We start from the raw sequence: 20,981 nt of genomic DNA, 5'->3' as shown, positions 1-20,981 counted from the left end.
AAGTGAAAATATCCCAATGTACGTTTCTACAAATCAAGGATACAGTGAAAATAGTCTATGAACCAAAAATTAGTTTCACAACAATATTTTTTACATATGCATATATCAATTTTAGTGTTTTAACCTTTTTGAAACCTGAAGGTTTTACATGGGCTTGCTCCCAACAGAGCCCAGATTACTTATTACCTCACCTTACTTTCACTCATTGTTTTTACATAGCTGCTTCTATCATATTGTGCTGTATTGTGTGGTACTGTAGTGCTCACTAATGCCTAGTACATTATTAGGCCACTAATTTGTAGTCACCTGCACAGGGACCACAGATAAAATGTGTTTAGGTTTAGTAAAAGATTATGTTTTGGGTTAAAATAATTATTTGGTTTCTCACAGGACAGCAACAACAGTTTCCTTGGTGACAGTGGCATGTTTGAGACATCTCTCCCTATGCGGGCTTTGATTGAAAGTATTTGTGATACACCAAATACAAACCTAGTTTTGGAGAAAGTGCTTTCCCTCAGACAGCAATTGACAGGTGTTGTTTTGTTGTACAGGAAGAGTGTCAGTTCATAGTTCATGGATTTGTTTGGTTTTATGCACATAGGCTCACAATATAATAGTTTAATATAATAATATAGTGTTTTTGAACTAGATTTTGAGACAGGGCCTCTCAATGAGACAGGTTGCACAATATATTACATATTATTGCAGGACCCCCATGATATTGGACTTAAAGTGACATTTGCCAATTTTCAACCTTATTTCTATTTAAGCCATTTGAGTGTTTTGACTGACTCATATTATATTACTATTATCATAGATATTCAGCCACATTCAGCTGGACAGAGACTGCTCGAGACTGCAGCTGCTGCAGGGAGGACATGCAGAATCTGAGCTACTGAGAGCAAACACCAACTTGCCCTTCGATGCCACCAGAAACACAATTACTCATAGCTTCTAATCCAGCTGTGTGTAACACAATTTTAGAGGAGTGACTCCCTGTTCGGAACACCTACCTACGCCTGTCTGAAAGTCGCTGACTGATGGGACAATACAGGGACTCATGCATGCATAAAGTTACCCATCCACATGAGATTTATCTCAACATTCATTTAAATTGACTTTCAGGTTTTGCACATTCCTCTCAGTCAAGATCAGCCTGAATATGCTACTTGCTACATTGCAATTATACCACCATGGTAACCAAACTGCCATTTTTAGTGACTTATTTAGTATTTATATCCATGGAACTGGCAATTTACCGTCAGGAATCCTGGACCATCAGAGATCTGATGGATGAAACTCTCAGTGAGACCCTGCTCAGCTTACTTGTTGCCACACCACTGCGATTAGAGTCAATTCATCTGCATTTCAAAATGCTACAATTAATCTAATCTCTCACCCAGAACCAATGCCAGAGCCAAGATCATCCACCAGGACAACACATTCTAGATCCATCAAGCACATGCAAGTCAAAAACAAGTCAGACTAACAGTACGTTCCCAGGACCAGCAGGTGGAGACTGCACTCCATGGATCAGTACTGAGGTTCAGGCCATCAGGAAAGTATTATCCTCCAATCACCAAGTTCTCTCTGGCTCACTCTTTTTACCTCTCAGACAAGGACAACACTTACTCATAGGTGAAAGGAAATTATCAATTTAATACAGATGTTTACACAACAAGTATAAACATTACTCACCATATGATACATGTTTCCTACTTTAAAAGTGCCATATGTTCATATTTTTTTGCGAAGCCAAGTTAATGAAGATCAATACAAAGCAGGCTTATCTGTGTATATAAAGGCTCTTTAAACACATGTAGGCACAAATCGTTGCATATAAGTAAATCTAAGTAATTTGTTTAATATGTTAATGCTGTTTCTGAATCATAAAACATCAAACAAATGCAGACAACGAATAATATGTTTGTTTTTTCTCTCACATGGATTAGTACAAACCCATATCTTCAGAGGATTTCATTCAAAATGTACTGGAGTAAAAGCTGTGATTGTTTGTGCCATCTCTCTCAACAGTCACAGGGAATGAGGTGCAGTAGAATTGTCAGGCTCAGTGGAGAGACATTTACAACAGTTATTAGGCTCACATTATGTTTGCACTCAAAATAAACAGGTTCATCATCTGTTTCTACACAAACAGCATTAAATAGCATTTCTAACGAGACTGACGTTTTTTTATTGGTTGTATTGATACTAAAACTAGATTTTATTCTTGTGCCAACAACCTGACACCAACTGGAGAACTGTAGTGACACACACATTCTCCATTGAAACCCATGGGAATCATGAAGACAGAGCATTGTTATATTGGATTCACTTTGGTCAAATATTTTGTCCAGTTCTGTAGCCCTTAAAGACCCACATTGACCCATTTGTCTTTAAGGAGGGCTGGTGGATCTTTAGGAGAGACATCAGGTCAACAGTATGTGCCACACTGATCTGGGAACCTGGAGATTCATTTGAGAGACACTTTAGGAGTGTGTGTCAAGTTCTTCTTGTCATCAATCAAAAATGTAATTGAAACTGTGAACGTTTCTAAGGGCTTTCAACATTATGATGCATAAGTATATGATGGCCATCCCCATGGTACAATCTTTGGGTTGATGCCATTTGTCATATAGTCTTGGCCCTCAATGTAACAGTTTTGATCACTCGAATTGATGGAATTTTGAAATATCACTCAAATATACCACATTAAAACACCAAGACCTTGAGGAACATAATAGACAAAGTCATGCTGTACTTTGGTCCCTAAAATCTTTTAATTTTGTTTTACTTTCTCTGCAATTAGATGGTGAGAGTTTCTTGAAACTGCTCAGAAGTCCACTTATTCTCAATATACATATACATATATACATACATCCTCTGAATGTCTGACATCTGAATGCCTGACGTCGTGTGATTAGCCCAAAGGTCATTTTAAAAAGGTATGCAAAGTTTCAAAACATTGTCTAAATATGTGAAATGGTTACTATGGGACCTAACATCACCACACATGAATACAATTTAGCTCATTGGATCCTCAAGGGTCTCAGATTTCAAATCATACACAATTAATGCATTTCCAAGAAAGGTCAAGGAACCCATGTGAAGCCCACTACAGCCTCTTAAAGACAGTAATGTCAGGCGGGATCACCAGTGTTCTCACAGGTCTCAGAGGGCTAATGCATACATCTTATTGAGCCATCCTGATTCCTAAACACTGGAAAGATTGGATTTTAAAACATTCATTTTGGGAATGGTCAGACCACATCGGAGTTTGCCTCTCTTACAGCACTTTTACTCAAGATGAATGTACAGTGTGTCTGCCTTTAGAGACTCTCAGACTTTAATGTGCACTCCCACTAAGTCCATGATGTCACGATTACGGGCCTGCAGGTTTGAACACATATGCATTCAACCCTGATGAGGCGGGAGCAGCTTGGGTTCAAATATTTAAGAAAGTCCAAGAGCAGTTAGGGAGTAAAGAAGAACCCCTCAAAACAAACCAGGACCACTAAAACACTGGTGAACTAACACTGGTAACAGCCTGGACTTCCTTTCACAAGGACAGACGTCAAACTGACAACGACACTGGGAAAACGCACAAGCAGAGCAGGATGATTAGACACAGGTGAAACAAATCCAGGTGAAGCAGACAATCACAAAGGTGGGAAAACACACAGAGGCAGGAAATAAAACCAGACGTGATATCTAAGAAGATATCACAAACAAACAAACAAATGAAACAAGTAGCATAACAGAAAACCCCAAAACGAGTAACCAAAACCCTCTTGATAAATTTGAACTAATATAAGCCTGTACAAAGTTTGAGTGTGAGAACTCTTAACAAAAAGTCCAAGAGCCACAAAACAGAGCAGTGTTTAGGTTGTCCCAATGAGCAGTCCAACTCTGATTGCACAGTGGTACAGCTCAGTGTGCCCCCCACTACCTTTGTTTGAAACATTCCAAACAATAAAGGGGCTCCCCAGCCTTCGTCCTTTTAAACTTCTTCTTTTTCCCTGGTATTGTTTTTTTCCTATACACACACATGATTGTGAATGACAGTGTTCACACAGTTCTTGTATAGTTGGATCAACTCATTATTGTGATTTGTTGACAAGAAAAATATCATCATTCTTATTCTCAAATGAAATTGTCCTAAATTTGATTTTTTTTATTTTAACAAAAGGTGATCAGCAGCTTAACCCAAGTTTGAAGTGCATCCCATCTAGATACAGCTTAGCTAACACCTGAGGGCTTCTTCATTAACCCATGGAACTGTATCCCTGTAGTTCCACTTCCTCCACAGCTGTCCATCATGCAACCTGACAGAGGGAGCGTTCCATTTCACCACTGCCTCGGTTCAAGGCTGATGTTTAATCTATGAGACGAGATCACCGTTGCCGTTTGTGCGACAGGAAGCAGTCCCATCCATATGCATGAAATGTTCGTGGATTCAGGTTAGCTGTGAGGTCTACTAGGATTGACTGAGACTGGTACGAAGAGGACTGCTACCAAGATAAGAACAAATCCTCTTGTTTTCACAGTCCACACATTGTTGCTCCAATGCTAACAGTACCTCCAATTAACTACTGCTGAAGCTCTTCTTCCTCTAAAATATCATTTTGGTGGCATCTCTTAAATTTCGTGTGTAATAAATCGGCGGCATGCCTCCAAGTGATGATCATGTGGGATTCATGATTTAGCACACGTGGTAAGATATTTGGATGGTTTAGAATATTTGGTGCATCTGGAGTTGACTTCCCTGATTTGGTCTCCTAACACAAAATTAGGAGAAAATACAAGAGAATTTACAGAGAATGTTGCTGCATGAGGCCAAATGCTTCCAAACCTGGTTGGTATCATCCGTATCCGTTCATCTGTATCTTCAGGAAAGCCCAATTTTAGGGAAAACCCAGAAGAGACCATCTCTTTTGTGTAGTCCTGGCAACGAGGACGCTGCCGAAACTTAACACCGCTCCGTCTAGGACTGTTTTTCTTTGTTTTTTTTCTACCTTTTTTACAATTTAACATTCATTTAAATTATTTGTAATTTTATTTAACAGTGTAGCCATTCTCCTGACTAATTATTCTGCAAGTCTTGGATTATTTTTTATTTTGTGATTGCTGTTGGCTCCTGCTCTCCACCACTGCGATCTGGTCAACTGGCGTTGGCTGGCTAGCCGACAGTCTCTTGCTAGCCGACAGTCTCTTGCTAGCCGACAGTCTCTTGCTAGCCGACAGTGTCTTGCTGGCTGGCCGACGGTCTCTTGCTGGCTGGCCGACGGTCTCTTGCTGGCTGGCAGACGGTCTCTTGCTGGCTGGCCGACGGTCTCTTGCTGGCTGGCCGACAGTCTCTTGCTGGCTGGCCGACGGTCTCTTGCTGGCTGGCCGACGGTCTCTTGCTGGCTGGCCGACGGTCTCTTGCTGGGCGGCGGCTGCGGGTGAGCCGGCCGACTCCCTGCTCCGTGCTGTTGCTCTGAGGCTGGTCGCCTCTCGGCGGTCCTGGTGCTCCGATGGTCTTTTCCGTGGTTGGCTATTGCATCCTCCCCGGCTGGCATGGTTCTGCAGTGTTCCACCTCGCAGCTCCTCGGGCTCAACGGCTTCTCTGCTACTCCGTTCGTCTCGGCCGTCGGCCCCTTCGTCGGCCCCGTTGCATCCACAGAGCCTCCCGCGGAGGGTTTGTTTGCTCCTGGCCTGATCGCTCCACGCTTTCCATCCCCTCCCTCTGGTCGCCCGAGCGCATCGCTGCAGCTCGTCATCACAGTCCCCAAGAGCGAGATGGTGGCAACGAAATTAGGAACTGTTACAGCTCCCCCAGCACCCTCTACTCTTTCTGCTGACTCCACTCCCCAAAACCGGACTGGTACACCTTTTATTACCTCCAAAATGTCGTCCTTTTATGCAGTTCTTTGGTTCCCCTATTTTAGTTTGTCTGTTCTGCTTTATTTTGTATTTGTAATTTTCTATTTCTCTATTGTGTTCATTGCCTCTATGGCATTGTCTCCTTTGCCTCATGTATTTTCTGAAATGTTTACTTGTATTGATGTTATGTTTTTACCTTGCTTCTATGTAGAGCACTTTGTAAACCCTGTTTTTAAAGGTGCTATATAAATAAATGTATTATTATTATTATTAACCATTGATATCAGATGTCAAGAATGTTTCACTGTTCTCCTCACACACATGAGAAAGGCTGTTTGACATTGCTGAAACTGCTCTCATCTGGTTCAGATCCTGCCTCTCTTTCAAATCCACAAACACCTGCATATCCTCCGGAGCCCGTCACCCACGATGCCTCTTAGAGTTTGTTACTTGTTGTCCTCTGCATCATGTACACACTACCGCTCGGTCAGATTCTCCTTTGCTGAGGCCTCTGTTTCGACCTGTATGCTGATGACACCCAGCTCTACCTCCCTTAAAAGACTCTCTGCTGCTGCGACCTGGTCTCAATCTCAACGCGTAAAGCACAGCGGCTTGGTCAGTGCCCCACGGCGTCTGGTACCGGCACACCGAAGCCCCCACTAGCGTCTGTATGAGATGCACCAGGCTTTCAACTTACTTTAATGCAAACCCATTTGCGTCATGACGAGACGGTCAGAGCAACTGATGCAATTTAAATAGTGAGAAAGTACACATAGGGCGGAAGGAATGGGAGGATGGGTCAAAACCAAAGTGCTAAGACTGGGAAACTTAAGCTACTTAACAGACTGGGAGTGGGAAATATAGTTATTTGTGTAAAGTGAGTTAAGTAGTGACCATGGTTTTATCAGTGTTCATAACCAGAGACCACCTGCTCCCTCCCCTACAAGAGGTCCATTATCAACTGACATTTATTTATTATTCATCATACAGCATGGATGGTGGAATCATATTAAAAGCTGAGCTTTAAATCAATAAACAGCACTTCAATCAGGAGAGGCTATTTAGATAAAGAAAAGATAATTGTTTATTATCAACAGATGATATGTTGTGATAAAGTCGTTGGTGCTTGGACTCTACAGGGAGATTTGTAATAGAGGGGTGTCAGCCTTGAGCAGCAGCAAGATGAATCCCCCACTGGAGTCCAGACCTGGTGGTGCTGATAGGATGATGAGTTGATGAAGCTGATGGACCTGCAACGACTGGGCGGAGATGGGAGGTGGAGGGGTGCGTATAGCAACATGAATGAACTGAAGGTAGCGAGACAGTAATATTTAAATGAGACAGCAGAACGATGATCGGTTAACTATGTCATTGTTTCGTTGTGCTATTGGATAGAGAAGACCAGCTGATCTAAACAGCTGATATCATGATTGACATGAACCATGATAGCCAGCACATTATACTTATTCAGCATAACAGGATCTGATGCAGAAAGACCAGGAACTATCCTCATCTGTAAATCAGATTAGAGGGATATGTAACAGTTTATAGTGTGTTTCCTTGCCTTTTCCGGGGAGGCAGTATTTGTAAGGCATCAGCCAGCCCTGTGCAGCAACACTGCTTTGCTCCTCCATCATTTCCCAGTCCTCATTCCTCTGCTGCATATCAACTGTGGCAATCAAACTTAGAACGTTTAAAATCTGCTCAGATAGCGGCATGTGCCGTTCATGTGGGTGTATGCATTTGCATGTTCACGGGGCGGGTGTTCGGCATACGTTCAGCATCCATCCAGTGTTGACAATCTGTGACCCCTGTAGCCTTCAGTGGTGCAATGTCTCAGTGTTATACAGCTGACACATATGGGGCTAGCCCTTCTCCTGCTTTGTAAGCCATGAGCAGTTTAATTACCTGCAATTAAGATCCAGCTCGTTAGATGAGGAGGAGGAGGAGAATGCCAAGCAGAAAGGAAAGGAGAGGGGCGTGGAGAAAGACTCCCCAGCTGCTAATGGTTCGTCAGTTACACTCTTAGGACTTAGATGAGCATGTTTATGTGTGTATTCAGTATATCAATCAGTTATGTATTTTTACAGTGGTTGCTCTGGTATTAGAGTGTTGAAGTGTTCACTTTTTGGCCTTTCTGCACGTCCATACACACGTGTGTTCAGGTTTGTATTGCAAAGCTGTGTGTTTGAATGTCTGTAAACATGGGATTGAGTTTGTTGAGAGAGGGGGGGGAAGGAGACGAGGTGTGTGTGTGTGTGTGTGCATGTGTGTGCATGTGCATGCGTGTGCATGTGCATGTGTGTGTGTGTGCGTGTGTGTGCATGCGATCGCAGCACTGTCGCCCGAGTCTGTGCTGCGGTGACAGTGATGTATGGGTAATTTAAAAAGTCATTCTTTTCCACAGAGCGGTCTGCAGTCAGGCCAGCCAACCGCAGCCCATTCCCCCACAGCACTGAGAAAACTCATCTACATCCACTCCAGCACTCTCTCAGACACACACACACACACACACACACACACACACACACACACCTACACCTACACACACACACACACACACACACATTTAAATTCTCACATTTCTTATTCAAACCAGTTTTGATCCATTTTAATTTGTTATCAGACTTGTTATTCTCGTTTGTGTTAATTGGTCTCCCCACCAGCACACTGCTGTCTTTAAATGTGAACCTGTGCATTGCCATGTGACCTCAGTGCCTCTACCATGAGACAGAGAGTTGTGTGTGCAATTTTGTGAGTGTAGATGGCGCCATGTGATTCTAAGGGGACTGTTACAAGCCCTGACATGCAGACTAGACTGTCTCTTTCTCACACACACACACTCACGCACGCACACACACACATTTTCCTCACTGATCTGTGGGTGAATTCTGATAATAACATGAGAAACCCTCTTGTTGTGATTTGCATACATTATCTGTGGTAGCAAAACACAATGTTTAATCAAAATATGAAAAGACCATTGTCAGAAACCTGTGAAGGACCTTTGGAACCATAAACTTGGCCCCACCCCCAGTTATAACTGGACAGTTGGTTGTTTTCATTTTAGTAATGATGATGAGAAAAGAAAGCCTCCTCATGTAACCTGAAAGTGGTGTTGGCAGGTCTATGCTGCTCTCTTCTGGACAACACTGAAATATCATACACCTTTTTTTCTTTTTCTTCTGCGTCATGATTAGATTTAAATGGGCCATGGCACTATGTAAAAAAACCCTATTTTTTCAGATATTTAAGACATTCATCTTTTCACATGTTTTTCACATTAATTTTTTATTTTGAGTTTGGCGGGCCCTGTCAGACTCCCTTTAGAAACAGCAGCAGGGTCTGACAGTCCTGATTATAGACTGGATGCAAAAGTGGACGTAGTCATTGTGACCAGAAAGGACATAAAAGGGTGGAGCTAAGTTCAACCAAAACACTAAGCATTCATTTGAAGTTACATGCAAAATGTTACAATGAACCTTCATGAATTAAAAACACTGTAAAAAGTGAAAATATCTAAGACGAAAACACAGACAACTCCCACTTATAAAAAGGTAGCCCTGCCCTAAAGCATCCATCCATCCATCCATTATCACCCGCTTATCCGGGGTCGGGTCGCGGTGGCAGCAGGTTCAGCAGGCCGAACCAGGCTTCCCTCTCACCCGCAACACTTTCCAGCTCATTCTGAGGGATCCCGAGGCGTTCCAAGGCCAGCCGGGAGATATCATCCCTCCAGCGTGTCCTCGGTCTTCCCCGGGGCCTCCTACCAGTTGGACGTGCCCGGAAAACCTCTAATGGGAGGCGTCCAGGAGGCATCCTGACTAGATGCCCGAACCACCTCAGCTGACTCCTTTCGACACGAAGGAGCAGCGACTCGACTCCAAGCTCCCCCCTGATGTCCGAGCTCCTTACCCTATCTCTAAGGCTGAGCCCGGCCACCCTACGGAGGAAGCTCATTTCGGCCGCTTGTATCCGAGATCTCGTTTTTTCGGTCACTACCCAGAGTTCGTGACCATAGGTGAGGGTTGGAACGTAGACCGACCAGTAAATGGAGAACTTTGCCTTCCGGCTCAGCTCCCTCTTCACCAAGACGGACCGGTACAGCGCCTGTTTTACTGCTGCAGCCGCACCGATCCGCCTGTCGATCTCCCGCTCCACCTTACCCTCACTCGTGAACAAGACCCCGAGATACTTGAACTCCTTCGGCAGTAGGCAGGTAGGCAGTTTGCCCCCACCTGGAGGGAGCAATCTTCCGGTTTCCAGCAGAGCACCATGGCCTCAGATTTGGAGGTGCTAACTCTCATCCCTGCCGCTTCGCACTCGGCTGCAAAACGCCCCAGTGAATGCTGGAGGTCACGGTCCGAGGAGGCAAACAGGACCACATCATCCGCGAACAGCAGAGAGGCGATCCCGAGACTCCCAAACCGGATCCTCTCCGCCCTCTGGCTGCGCCTAGATATCCTGTCCATGAAGGTCACGAACATGACCGGTGATAAAGGGCAGCCCTGGCGGAGGCCAACACCCACCGGGAATGTGTCTGACTTACTACCGAGGAGACGAACACAGCTCCTACTGCAGGCGTACAGAGACCGGATGGCCCGTGCCAACGGGTCCGGCACCCCATACTCCCGCAGCACCCCCCACAAAAACCCCCGAGGGACCCGGTCGAAAGCCTTCTCCAGGTCTACAAAGCACATGTATACTGGTTGGGCAAACTCCCAGGACCCCTCCAGTAATCTTGCGAGGGTAAAGAGCTGGTCCACTGTTCCACGACCGGGACGGAATCCGCACTGTTCGTCTTGAATCCGAGGTTCGACAAGCGGTCGGAGCCTCCTCTCCAGCACCCTGGCATAAGCTTTACCCGGGAGGCTGAGCAGTGTGATACCACGATAGTTCGAGCACACTCTCCGGTCCCCCTTCTTGAAGATGGGAACCACCACCCCGGTCTGCCAGTCCATGGGCACTGTTCCCGACCCCCATGCGACACTGAAAAGGCGTGTCAACCAAGACAGCCCAACAATGTCCAGCGCTTTCAGCATCTCAGGGCGGATCTCATCCACCCCTGGCGCCTTGCCACCAAGGAGCTTTTTGACTACCTTAGCGACCTCTGCCAGGGATATGGGTGAAACCACCCCAAAGTCTTCCGGCGCTGCCCCCTCTCTGGGGGACATGTTGGCCGGGTTTAGGAGTTCCTCAAAGTGCTCTTTCCACCGCCCGACGATGTCCCCAGTCCGGGTCAGCAGTTCCCCCCCCCCTGCTGAGAACAGCCTGGGGTAGACCCTGCTTTCCCTTCCTGAGCCGTCGGATGGTTTGCCAGAACTTCCTTGAGGCCAACCGAAAGTCCTTCTCCATGGCCTCCCCGAACTCCTCCCATGCCCGAGTTTTAGCCTAAAGCATAATTTACTCAATTCAATTCAATTCAATTCAGTTTATATAAATGAACATCATGCTGTATTGAAGAAGACTTGAAACTAGAAATTAAAACCATAAACTCATGTTTACTGAGGGAATAAATCAAGAGAGAAGTAGAGTCATTTACTCAGACTTCGAAGCCATCAGAGGAGTCGCCCCCTGATGGTCAGTAGAGAGAATGCAGCTTTACTGCACTTACGCATTGGCTTCACTTTTCAGAACCAGAAGTTAATGCCTGGTTCTGGTTCTCCTACTTCCCTTCCCTCCACTGCTGGAGTGTAAGCCAAAGGAGTTTTTCGTGAACCTGCGTGCCGTAAATCACCCGGTATTATTCAGCATCCTCATAGTCTAGGAACAATGTTTACTGGCTATATTAGCCTTTTGCACCCCCCCCCAACTTACTTACTTACTCACTGTTTACAATGACACTTTTTCACTGACTACTGGCTATGTTGGCACTCTGCACAACGCCCCCCCCCTCCCTCCTCCTCCCCCTCCTCCTCCTCCACCCCCAGCCTGGACTTCTTATAATGTGTGTTTTAATTTTTTGGACAATCTTTTTTAATAGTCTAATAGTGTGTATGTGTATATTATGTTTGTGTGATGTTTGGAGCTACTTGGATCCTGAATTTCCCTTAGAGGATCAATAAAGTACTTATCTATCTATCTATCTATCTAGTTCTTGGGCCATCAGTCCGTTCCATTTGGGGACTATTTCTGGACAAGAACTGCATCCCAGGAACCTGATTGGAAAGGTTACTGCGGTGATCCAAGTTCCACCTTTTATTTTTATTTTTCAAAACTCTGTTCCTGATTGTTTCCAGGGCCTCTTTCTTCCTCTCTTTGGTGTCCTTGTGTCTAACAGCTAGTATGGAGTGGACGGTCAGACAGCAGGGCTTCCCTCCTGTTGGGTCTGTGATGGATGAGGCTGTGTGTGATCACTCCATGATGACATACACCTAATCCTCTGCTCCCCTCTGTTTCTCCTCTCCTCTCCACCTTTTCCTCTCCCTCATTCCTCTCCATGTTTCCCCCAACGACCACCCAAGCCTCTCCTCTACCTTTTATTGTTTCCTTTCTCCTTGTCTATTATCTGAGTCCTCTCCTTTCTCATTCCTTCTCCATCCACCTCCTTTTCTTCAGTGTGTTTCCTTACCTTTCTCCCTGTTTACACCAGTCCTCCACCTACTTCTTCCCTCCTCTTCGTCTCCTCCTCTCCTGTCCAGAGGAGTGATAGGGGCTAAGTCTGGAGGTCAATGACTTTGTGCTCTGTGGTGGCAGCGTTACCGCAGAGATAGATCCTGACAAAGCTATTCATGGGGAATTCAGTATGTTTATGCTAATCACTCCCTGCATCCTAACAACATGTCTGGGAGATAGAGGTGTCACGACGCCAAGCAGGACACATGCACAACCACAAATACACACACACACACACATTATTCATAGAATACCTCCGACAACATTTAAATGTGTGCTTCGGCGAGACACCTAAGCCCAAATTGCTCCCATAGGCTCTGCCTGCGGCGTATGAATGGTTATGGATGTTAGATAGTCCTGATGGGCAGGTGGCACCTTGCATGGTAGCTCCTGCCATCAGGGTGTGAGTGGTGTGTAGTAGCGCTTTGAGTGGTCGGCTAGACTAGAAAAGTGTCCATTCACAAATGACCATTTAAAGCCCTGGTCTGAGTAATAACGTTGCATCATACTGTACTCACAGAATCACTCCAGCATCAGCAGGTTGTTGTGGCTCGTTATGCAGTCGGCCTCACCGGTCAACCAGGCTCCTGTTTGAATCCAAATGGGCAAACAAATCTGTCTACAATCTGAAAAATGATCAAACAGTAGATCTCTGTATTTCTTTGTATTTGCAGTAATACCTCCCTAACTCTGAGCAGTGATGCACTATGTACCATGATGATTTAAAGTTGTGCTGCGTATACTGGATAGTCCTATTTGTCTGTCTATGATCACTGATTACTGTTAATGATTCCTCACAATCATTATTAATTATGTTTTCCCAAGTGGTTATTGGAAATCATTCAATGCATATATATTTACACATGATAATAATGTCTCTGTTAATCTCAATAATTCATCGGTTTCAGCATTTGAAAGTCATACAATATTACATTTGTCACATTTTTGCACAAAGTCGTGCGTCTTCCAAGGCTGAAAAACGCCAAGCGCCATTCTGACAATGCTTAGCTGGCAGCTCTGGAGAGGCGCGGCGTCTATCCAGCTGAGAGCTTTGGTTGTGCACGGTTGCCATGACATGCAATATCTGTGAATGGAAATATTTTGGCACGAGGTAGACTGCTTGCCCTTGCTCTGGATGAAGGGAAGGCAAAAGCATGTATAAAATAAAATAAGATAATCCGTTATTAGTCCCGCAGTGGGTACATTTACAGGATTACAGCAGCAAAGGGTAAAGTGCACACAAGAAACATAGTTAAGATCAAAACAAGTGATATAAACAATAGGCTGTAAACAGTAAATAAAACAGTACATAATCTATGGTTATCAGAGAACCTTTGTATGTGGCAGTTATCAGAGGTGTAAATGGTGAAGAGGAATGTATGGGGGAGAGGATGGAACCGTCACTGTGTGTTCAGGACATTTTGTGGGCAACTAAACAACAAGTTGGACGGAGAACGCTTCAAGGAAAAGGCTGCTTTCTTTGTATTTGTCCCGCCCCTCTTCCATTGTGATTGGAAGGCTGGGTTCACGTTTTACCTGACACGTGCAGCGCTCAGGGCAATTTGGTTAATCTATAGAAATAGTTATCACAAGGGATTCAATTAAATTCAATTCACTTTATTTTGTATAGCCCAGAATCCCAAATTACAAATTTGCCTCAGAGGGCTTTACAATCTGTACACATACGACATGCCTGACCTTTGACCTCACATCGGATCTGGAAAAACTCCCAAAAAAACAATAAAAACCCTTTCAAAGGGAAAAAAGTGAAGGAACCATCAGGAGAGCAACAGAGGAGGATCCCTCTCCCCGGATGGACAGAAGCAATAGATATGTACAGATGAACAGAGTTACAGAGTTACAACACATTCTATGAATATGGCAGAAATGTATGAATAATTAGTATTCATGGACCACGATCCAGATAACCACAATTCATGTAAATAGAAGGAGGAAGAGAGGAGGGGGGGGGGGGCATCAGCAGGGCTAAGGAGGCAGGAGGCATAGGTAAATCAATCAAAGATTTATCAAAGATAAATTCAAACAACAAGAGTTGATCGAAACCAACGGCAATAATAATTATATCTTCTCCTCGTACGGAGAAATATTGACTGCTCTTAGCCAGGTTGAAGCTGCAGCTAGCAGCTTAGCATTCACTCATACCTGTTGTAAAAGGATGGAGCAGCTCTTTACATGACACAGTGTGTAAAGTGGATTACGGTGTGTGTGTGAATGATACTCTTCAGTCAGGGAGTGTGGCAGCCTGGAGGTCCTGTAGAGGTGTCTGTCCATGAATCAGGGGGCAGCAGCCAGGCCGGGCCAGACTGATTGAGGAGGGGTTCAACGCATGGTTAAGTCTCATTTCATTTACAAGCAAACGGCTAACCCACACACTGCAGTGTAAAGGGAGGGGGCATGGCTGACAGGAGAGTGTGTATGTGTATGTGTGTGTCAGCGTAAGAGAGCGAGAGAGGCTCAGAGTGGGTCAAGTACCCCCTTTTTGACCTGCTGGTTTAATAGAAAAGTAAAATCCCCTCGGCTAGGTGCTTTAATGAATAATAGGCGGGTTGACATGGATTGATTGTTGTCCACTGGCAGGCTTGATCAGCAGAGCTTAAAAAGGCTTCCTCGGAACACCGTTTCCCAGAAGGCTGTGGGAAAATCCAGCGCTGGGAAGAGCCTGAAGGATTTGACAGTATGCTCACGTCCCGACCGAGTCAGGGGATCAACACATACCGAGGAGCGTTTCTACATTTCACTCAATCCTTTTCACTCACAGCCGAAGCGGCCCTCAAGGTACCAAGGGGACAAACCAGTCCAAACAACGGGCAAAAGACCACCCAGAGTAAACACTTCTACCTGCAGTACATTACGCCCTGCATGATATGACCGGTGCAGACCCACATTCTGTTCTGAGATGGTCTGGAATGGCGTATCCAGTGTGTAGTGGAGAGAAAACCGTCTACAGGTTGGCTTTATAAACCCTGTCACCAGCACGCACGCACGCACACACACACACACACACACACACACACACACACACACACACACACACACACACACACACACACACACACACACACACACACACACACACACACACACACAGTCTAGTCTTACTATTGAGTTGAGATGTGAGCCTCACGGCTCCCCTGCAATCTACTGACATTGATCTGAGAGAAAGATCAAACTCTGGCCAGACACTCCCAGGAATCCTGCTTTTCATTAACTGTGTGAGTGTTTGTGTGTAGGGGAATGTTGAAGCATGCACGTGGATGTGCATGACTGTGACATGTGCGGTTGAAATTTTTCAAGCATATGTAAATATTTTACCGTGCACCCCGAGCGAGCATGAGTCCAAAATCAGCTTTTGGGAATATTTCTGTGGGGCGCGGATGCATCTGAGTGTGACAGAGCCTCTCTCTTCTCGTGTGTGTCAGTGTGTCAAAGTGTGTGTACGTGTGTGTGTGTGTGTGTGTGCATTGGTCTGCGCAAGTGGTTCCTGAGTGGCACCACCAAACCTGATAGTGGATTGGACCGGGGAGACGGGCAGGCAATCAGACTCCATCCAGACGACCCGAAGCCAGCAGCGTCTCCTTGTTTTATCAGTTAAAGGACAGTTGGACAGCCCAGCACTGTCTCATATGCAGCAGGATGGCCAGAGCTTCAACTGCATCACAGTTTCTGAGACGCTGGGATTTTCAGTTCATTATTCCAGCCTTACGTTCCTATACAATATTCTGCCTTGTCAATTGAGTTTAATTTAGATGTTTCACAAATAGGTTTAAACAAAGTCTGTGTAGGGAGAAGGTCGGGGTGTGTGGATGGGTCACTTTCAGAGACACGTTCCCCCAGGAGACTGCTGTCGGGTGTGACAGCAGAAGTAAGGTACTTATTGTACCCCAAAAACGTTGTTGCCTAAACTTAAACGTAGCTATATAATATAAAGCACTATAAAAAACACTCTAGTACTGATATTCAGGTATGTAGAAATGTTGATATGAAACATATTTGGTTGCGAAATGTCAAGACCCAACTTATCCTTGGTTTTCCGAAACTTAAAAAGCAAACATTTAATTCTGTGTTTTCTTTAATTGACTGTTCTCACAGTCAACATTTTTGCAATGGTAAAATATGTAAAAATAGGGAAGCTTTATTCTGACTTGTTATGCCACTCAATGTAAACTTTTCACATTTTCTTATATTATCTATAATATTTTACTAGGTATCTCTAACTTTTCGGTCACGGTTTGGGAAAGATTATGGTTCTGGTTCAATAAAGGAAATGCCAGTGCTGATTACACCTGTGCACTGAAACTGATGTAATCATCACACCACTTCCTGCATTGCCGCTGAATATAAGTGGTGGACGTGGATTAGGAGCATATGAATGAAATGACTTGGACCCTGGTATGGCACTGCATAATGCAGAAGTCTGTTTGTGCTCGAGAGGACTTGTGATAATACGTGTCCTATTGTTGTCTCATCATGCTTCACCCCACATAACAAATTAAAGTGGTGTTGATACACAGTAGAATATTACAAGTGCTTCATTTATTACTCATTGGTTTGATTCAGGCTGCACGGTGGTGTAGTGGCTAGCACTGTCGCCTCACAGCAAGAGGGCCGCGGGTTCGATTCCCGGTCGGAGCGGTCCTTCTGTGTGGAGTTTGCATGTTCTCCCCGTGGCAGCGTGGGTTCTCTCCGGGCTCTCCGGCTTCCTCCCACAGTCCAAAGACATGCTGCAGGTTAATTGATCTCTAAATGTCCCATAGGTGTGAATGTGAGAGTGAATGGTTGTATGTCCCTACATGTGCCCTCGATGGACTGGCGGCCTGTCCAGGGTGTCCCCTGCCTTCGCCCTATGTCAGCTGGGATAGGCTCCAGCGCCCCCGCGACCCTAATGAGGATAAGCGGTATTGAAAATGAATGAATGGATGGATGGATGGATTCATTGGTAACACCGAAACCTTTCCGGTGTGGAGATTTAATCTCTTCCACAGTTATGTTCTTCTGTGTAGATGACAGGGAAACAAAGGTTCATATAAAGGAGCCACCATCTAGAACAAAGAAGTACTGTGACTTCCAACAATCTGTGATGGGGTTCCCCAACGCTGTCAGCAAACGTCTGTGGTTCTAAAGGGTGATCACTGTGTGCTCCGTACGCTGTTGAAGCAACAATCCAGACCCACCACTCCCTGAGCTCCACAGGAGTTTCCTCAGGCGACACCGAATGAACAAAGTTTCATGAACTGACTAAACTGGGATGAAAAAAACAATCAACCAATCAGTATTGGAGTATAATGAATATGAAAATGCTTTAAAAAGTGAGTGAGAGAATGAAAAGGAAATGGCTGCATGAGATAACGTTTGAGAATTCGGATGCTCCTTTCCCCCCTGCATTCTCATTCTTCAGGCTTGTTCGCTCAGACACGCTTCTTTCTCCACGACTTACAGATGAGAGACGAGATGCTTTTCAAGGTGGCAGAAAGAGGGAGAAAGTAGAAGCTGAAGCTCAGGTCTGTCTAACTCTTTCATATCAGAGAAAAAATTAAGCGATAGATTTTCTGTCTGCTTCTCTCTGCTGGGAGTTTTCACACGAACCCCCCCCATCCCCACCCTCCTCTTCCTATCTGATCTCCCCCCGTTTGCAGACTCTCCTTTTCAATCCTCCCCCCGTCCCCCTTTAACCCATTGCCTTTTCATTTCATCTCTCCATGACTCAACATTCATGTTGTCCATTACCGCACTTCCGTGGCCTTTGTTGAAGTCCTCGCGTCCTCCTACATCCCCCCACTGTCTTTAACTTTTCTGGTAAGAGACCCCTCCAGAAGGTCACCGTTTAAATGGACAGCAGCCCTCCTTCTGCCGGGTTGAAGGTGGAGGGCAGGCTTTGATATGGGCATGGAGGGTAAAGATATGGAGATTAGACTTTGAGGGAGGGAGGGGGGTAAAAGGCTGCTGACTCGTTCTTAGCCCCAGGCAGTGGTCTGTCAAGTGTGGAGCTCCAAAGCACCGTTTCAGCTTCCCCTCCCAGCGCTTGGCTTCACATCCACACTGATCTGAGGAGCTGGGGAGGAGAAGGAAAGGTCTGTGTGTTTGTGTGTTTGTGTGTTTGTGTGTGTGTGTGTGTGTTTGTGTTTGTGTGTGTGTGTGTGTGTGTGTGTTTGTGCGTGTACGTGTACGTGTGTGTGTGTGTGTGTGTGTGTGTGTGTGTGTGAGGGTATTTGGGGTGACTATGGGTCAGTGGTTAGCATGCCCGTCTTTCAATCAAGGGGTTGGCAGTTCAATCCCCGCCCTAGTCGATGTGTCCTTGAGCAAGACACTTAACCCTGCATTGCTCCCCGTAGCTGTGTCTATGGTGTATAATGTAAAGTGTCTTTGAGTATCTAGAAAAGCACTATATAAATTAAATGGATTATTATTATTTGCTTTCCTTTTGAGAAACTATTTTAAGGCTCAGGTCTTAAGAATTGTGAGGTTCAGTCACATTTGCGGAACACATTTATTTGGCAACCATATGTGATGCAATGTGTCCAGCAGAGGGAATATATCCACTGATGTGTGACTGGGTGAATGGCATGGAGTGTAAAAGTGCTTTGAGTCGTCATAGGAGTAGAACATGACTAAATACAAGTACAGTCCATTTGCCTTTTGTTGCAACGAATCAATTCAAACAGGAGGAGGAGGCGTTCCTCTCATCATCCAACGTGATCTCCAGTTTGTTCAAGTTCTGTAAAATCGGGGGAAGGGCAGCATGGGTCTCCAAAATAAAATAACAACTGTTAAATTATTAGTTATTATTATTATTATTATTAAATGTCCTTATAGGTCAATCCATAAAAACAAATCTGTATGTAACGCCAATTAAACAGGGAGCTAAAATGAATCAAAGTCCAGCTCAATAAGGAGGGAATCTAAAAGTCCAAATAAAAAGAGGGGGAATAAATGTTCAAATATTGTCCGTCTGTCCGCGCGTTGTGGTCCTCATTGGTCACTGGCACGGCATCCTTGGACTCCCTGACAGTCCCCTTGTTCACGGTGCAAGTGAAGCCATTGCCAATGGGTCTTAAACTTGCATTCTCTCAAATGTTCATCAGGGGGCGACTCCTCTGGTTGCAAAAAGAAGTCTGATTGTATAGAAGTCTACGAGAAGATGAGTCAAAGAGTGAAAGGTCATCATTATGGCAAAAACAACTATGGTTCAGTTAAAGGCAACTATACAAAGTTGACGAGAACCACTGTCTCCAACATTAAAGTTGGAAGTGCTACGTAACCTTTTTCGACTATACCTTGAATAGGTAGCACTTAAATGCCGTAGTAGCACTTAAATGTCCCTTACCGATAGCACTTTGTTGTTTAGCACTTTAGTAGCACTTAAATGTCTCTTACTGATAGTACTTTGTAGTTTAACTTTATTGAAGAAATTGTACTTGCTTGATTCTTGTTGTTCTGAGTTTGGACTCATGGTTTAATGCACTTATTGTAAGTCGCTTTGGATAAAAGCGTCAGCTAAATGACATGAAATGTAATAATGTAATGTAACCATCCAGCATCCTGACCTCCACACCCCTTCTGTCTGCTTCACAACATTAAAACAGTGGTTCTGCTTTTTGATTATTTTATCACTGGTACAGGTGAATATAATGCTCTCCAACCACTGGATGAACCTCAGAAATTATATCGTAACCCCTTTGGGGGATTCTTGCCAATGGAATTTATAGGAATATTGGGCTTTTGTTACGGTGGATAGTGTACAATGTGCTTCAATCAAAGAACTGACTGGCCCCAAATGTAATACAACTTACATGGCTTTAATAGACTGGGCTTTCTTGTTAAGCGTTTAGTGTAGGCAGAATCACCGTGACGTGTCAACTAACCACAGACACTCGACTGTCCTGCTGTTATTACAGACGTGTCAACTAACCACAGACACTCGACTGTCCTGCTGTTATTACAGACATGTGAACTAACCACAGACACTCGACTGTCCTGCTGTTATTACAGACGTGTGAACTAACCACAGACACTTGACTGTCCTGCTGTTATTACAGACGTGTGAACTAACCACAGACACTCGACTGTCCTGCTGTTATTACAGACGTGTGAACTAACCACAGACACTCGACTGTCCTGCTGTTATTACAGACGTGTGAACTAACCACAGACACTCGACTGTCCTGCTGTTATTACAGACATACAGACGTGTGAACTAACCACAGACACTCGACTGTCCTGCTGTTATTACAGACATGTGAACTAACCACAGACACTCGACTGTCCTGCTGTTATTACAGACGTGTGAACTAACCACAGACACTCGACTGACCTGCCGTTATTACAGACATGTGAACTAACCACAGACACTCGACTGTCCTGCCGTTATTACAGACATGTGAACTAACCACAGACACTCGACTGTCCTGCTGTTATTACAGACGTGTGAACTAACCACAGACACTCGACTGACCTGCTGTTATTACAGACATGTGAACTAACCA

The sequence above is a fragment of the Cyclopterus lumpus genome, chromosome 19 (assembly GCF_009769545.1).
Source record: "Cyclopterus lumpus isolate fCycLum1 chromosome 19, fCycLum1.pri, whole genome shotgun sequence".
Taxonomy (NCBI): Eukaryota; Metazoa; Chordata; class Actinopteri; order Perciformes; family Cyclopteridae; genus Cyclopterus; species Cyclopterus lumpus.
This window is presented reverse-complemented; position numbering follows the sequence as displayed.